At 30.6% G+C, this 4,197-nt stretch overlaps 1 long non-coding RNA gene across 1 annotated transcript; it reads left to right on the top strand.

The window, feature by feature from the left end:
* Positions 1-2,010: 2,010 nt before the first annotated feature.
* On the top strand, positions 2,011-3,326 carry LOC145957120 (uncharacterized). Its single transcript, XR_014433538.1, has 2 exons — positions 2,011-2,179; positions 3,009-3,326. It is a non-coding gene; the product is annotated as an uncharacterized LOC145957120 (long non-coding RNA).
* The last annotated feature ends 871 nt before the right edge of the window (positions 3,327-4,197 follow it).

The raw sequence follows: 4,197 nt of genomic DNA, 5'->3' as shown, positions 1-4,197 counted from the left end.
CTTAAGGAAAGATTGACTAGTGTTAATATTACTAGATTTTAGTAAGATTATTGTGATATATAAATATGTCTCTGAAAATAGGTTTAGGAAGAATATTGTGGCAAGAAGAAAAGATAGTAGCTTATGTTTCTAAGAAATTGAAAATTCATGAGAGAAATTACCTTACCCATAACCTTGTTAGCGACTTTGTCATTTATACTAAGATTTGGAGACACTAACTATATGATTCTATGGTTGAGGTATTTAATGATCATAAGAACCTTAAATATCTTTTGACCAAAGGGGTTGAATACGAGATAAAAGAAATAGTTGAAATTTCTTAAGGAGTAAAATTTTGATCTTATTATTTGGCTAAAGCCATTGTAGTGATTGATGTTTTGAGGAAATCTTTATCTTTCATTATGATTAGAGAGATGAATCTTTTTGGCTCAAATTAGAAATTTAAGTTTGGATTATAAGGTTACTTCTAGTATTGTGAGATTAAGTATGAATAACGAATGGATTGTTGAAGAAAATTATAGGAGCATAATTAGTTGATTTATTTTGGTAACAAGTTATAAGGCTATAGGTTAAGGTGATGGATATGATTATGACTTGGGTGAAGATGAAATGGTGAAACTAGAGAACTGATATGGATACCGAGTGTACATTATGCTTAGGTACCTGATCTTTAGAATTGATCATAGAAGAGTTTGAATTGGTTGTAGATAGAGTAGTAAAATTAGTGATCTGATATGTGTATCTAATGCTTAGGTGTTGATGTTGTGGCAAATATCTGGATTACAATGATAACCAAATTATTATTTTGATGATTTAAGGATTGAATTTGATTGCAGAATTTAGAAACTTATGCTTGATGTGTAAGATTACCCTAGTAGCATTGAATTATTTATGTTGGAAGTAACTATCAGATTAATAGATGAGATTAGAGGAACTAGGAGTTAGATCCTTTATTAGTGACCCAAATAAGCAAGAGATTAGAAAGGACACAGTTGGATGTTTAGTTATAAAACTTGAAAGGACATAAGAGTACTCTTAACATTTATTTAGGAGTTACTAAAATGTATCAGAGTGGCGCAGGGGAAGCGTGATGGTCTAATATGGAAAGAGAAGTAGAGAACTTGAATCAAGGTATGGAGAGTGAGTTTAAATTTGGAGTGGATGGAGTTTTGAGATTTAAGGATAAGTTGTGCATTCCTAGTGTGCTAGAATTTAATAAAGCAATCCTAGAAGAAGGTCATAAGAGTATCTTTAGTATCCATTCAGAAACTACTAAGATGTACCAAAATCTTAAGAAGATATTTTGTGACCTAAGATGAAGAGAGGAGTAAAGCAATTGTATATTTATGGTTAGCATACTAAAAGTTTTTAAGAATCTTGTAGCACTTAGATGCTCCATTTTGGAAGTAAGATGGTGAATAGATAGACCCTAGTGGAAGATTTGTCTAAGACGCTTAAGAAATTGATTTTGTTTGTGTTTAAGTGGATAAATTCGTCAAGATCTTTCCCTAAGCAAATCCTTTGAGGAAATTGATAAAAGTTGTACATCAACAAGGTAGTGATGTTGCATAAGAATTAGAAGTAAGAATGCGAAGAGTTTACCATTGCAAAAATTTCGGGGACGAAATTTCTAAAAGGAGGGGAGAATTGTAACATCCCAAATTTTATTCAATGAAAAGAAATATTTTTTTATGTATTTATTATGTGAATAAGTATTTTATTTATGTATTTTACTATTTACGTATACGTATTTTATTATTTATGTGTACATATTTTTACTATTTATGTATACGTATTTTACTATTTAGGAATACGTATGTATGAATAGTATTTTACTATGCAATTGCACAGTGAAGGGCGGCTGAAACGTGGGCTGCGGATTCTTTACGTTTCAAAATTTTAATTAATTTGAATATAATAATGAATAGTGCATAGTGCATAGTAACTTCAAAAAATTCTATAAATAGGGGCCTAAGGTTTTGAAAATTTAGAATTCTAGAGAGAAGGAAATTCTGGAGAAATAGAGAGAGAAAGTAAGAGAGAGAGAAGGAGAAAGAAAAGGAGGTTCTGCTCTAGTGCCTTGTTTAAGGACAAAGAGGAAGAGATTCTGCCCTAATTCCGATTCCTTTTAAGGAAAGATAGAGAGGAGGAGATTCTGCCCAAATTTCTGTAAACCCAGGTAGGGGGGGAGTGGGAAAGCTCGCTTGGGGGTGTGGGAATAATTGTTAAATAGTTTGTTTGTTGGATTGGCTCCCGATCCCTTACCTGTTGTTTATTTCTTTGAATATGTATTATTGATGTGTTTTGTTTTATATCTTATTTACATATTAGAATCTGTTATTTAAATGGAAGGCTGAGCCTCCTTATTATCTTATATTACCTTTTAAGCTTCCTACTTTACTTAAAAGATCTTAATATATTATTATTGAAAAATATGATACCTAAGCAACCTCTGGACTGTTGGATTGTTGGACTGTTGGACTATTGGACTGTTTGGACTGTTGGACTGTTTGGACTGTTGGACTATTGGACTATTAAATTGGATTATTGAAATAATTCTTAATTATGAAATATGAATATGATATGTGTAACATGCTAAAGGTTGAGTCTGTGAATGTATGACATGCATCATATGCACATATTACTCCAGGTGTGCCGCTGAGGCCGCATACCCACGACTAACAAGGTGTACCTTTGAGTCACCCACGATATGCTAACGAGGTGTATGAACACCAATGATAGGTGTACCTTAGGGTCACCGACAATAGTATAGGTGTGCCTTCGGGTCACCAGTGATGAATTCTGCAACTTCCGTATGGCGCCACATGCATACATTAGTGAGTCAAGTCAAGAAAATCATTATACATAAGCATATATGTGAGATTGATTATATATGTGAATTATATTGCGTGTGTGTGTGCTATTTAACTTTTATTTCTATATCTGCAACTGAGTGAGAAGTTTCTCACTCCCTTGTCATTTTTGTGTATATTTAAATTATGATGCAGATAATTAGCATGAGGCTGAGGATGTTGGTGGTGAAGCTTAGGCTTCTGTTTGGGTTTCGCTCTGATAGGATGTGACATCGGGATTAGCTAGACTAATTGTTAAATTATTATTATTTTTCTTTTGTAATTTTTATGTTATTTATGTTGAAAGTGTGTATTTTTGTCATATTATAATTTTACTAAAAGATTATAAGTTAATTCCTAACTAGGAGGCCCTGCCACCTTTACTGGGATTAATCTATAATCTTTATTTTATTATTTCTTGACAATTTGATACTTACAGTTGAAAATTATGAATGTGCATCTTTTACCCAATGATACTTGAGATAATTATTTTATATTAGACTAAGAAAGAATTTATATATAGATGGTTTATATCTATTGTAATTATGTTGGGGTAGAGGGTGTCACATGTGACTTAATGAGTTGAGAATATTGAGTACGAGTGTGTTAACGTGAATGCAATGAACAATGAAGTTGTGTAAATATTTTGATTTTGCTATGAATTATAAATTGTTACTTTGTTTTAATTAAGTATATGATGTTGAACAGGTTAGAGTGAGACGTTTCACACTTTCCTCTATTTTTTGTTGTTCCATTTTGAGTGTGTTGCAGGTATAACATAACAATATATAAAGAAGATACTATTTTGCATAAATGTTGGTGATGAGGCATGAGTCTTATGAGGTGTGTGTGTGTTCTGATAGGATGCGACATCATTGGCCGTAACATATGATTCTCTTATTATTTGAAATATGATTAATGTTAGACATTTGATTTTTTTATATTATGATAGTTTTTAAGTATTCTTTCAATTTAATAGCATATTGTGAATTTTATGAACATGATGAACTTGAAAATTATTATAGTTATTACATTTGAAATATTTTAATATTACCTTGGGGGTAGTGAATGTTACAACATTAATTATTATGTTATCAATTATACTTTTTACATCTTATCTAAATTTTAATTAATTTACATATAATAACTAATATGCATTTATTATGAAGAAAAATGAAAGAGGGCATAATATAAAAACATTAAAATCATTCTATAGAAAATAGGAAATTTTATTATCTATCATAGTTTGTGTAACATAACCTTAAATGACTATTATAAAGAACGAAAGTAGTATAAAATATATAATACATGTACTAAAATATGCTTAATCATATTTATTATAAAT

The sequence above is a fragment of the Cajanus cajan genome, chromosome 1, assembly GCF_000230855.2.
Source record: "Cajanus cajan strain Asha chromosome 1, NIPB_CcT2T_4, whole genome shotgun sequence".
In the NCBI taxonomy this organism is placed as follows: Eukaryota; Viridiplantae; Streptophyta; class Magnoliopsida; order Fabales; family Fabaceae; genus Cajanus; species Cajanus cajan.
Note: the sequence above shows the minus strand (reverse complement) of the source record. Positions and strands in the feature narration are given on the sequence as shown.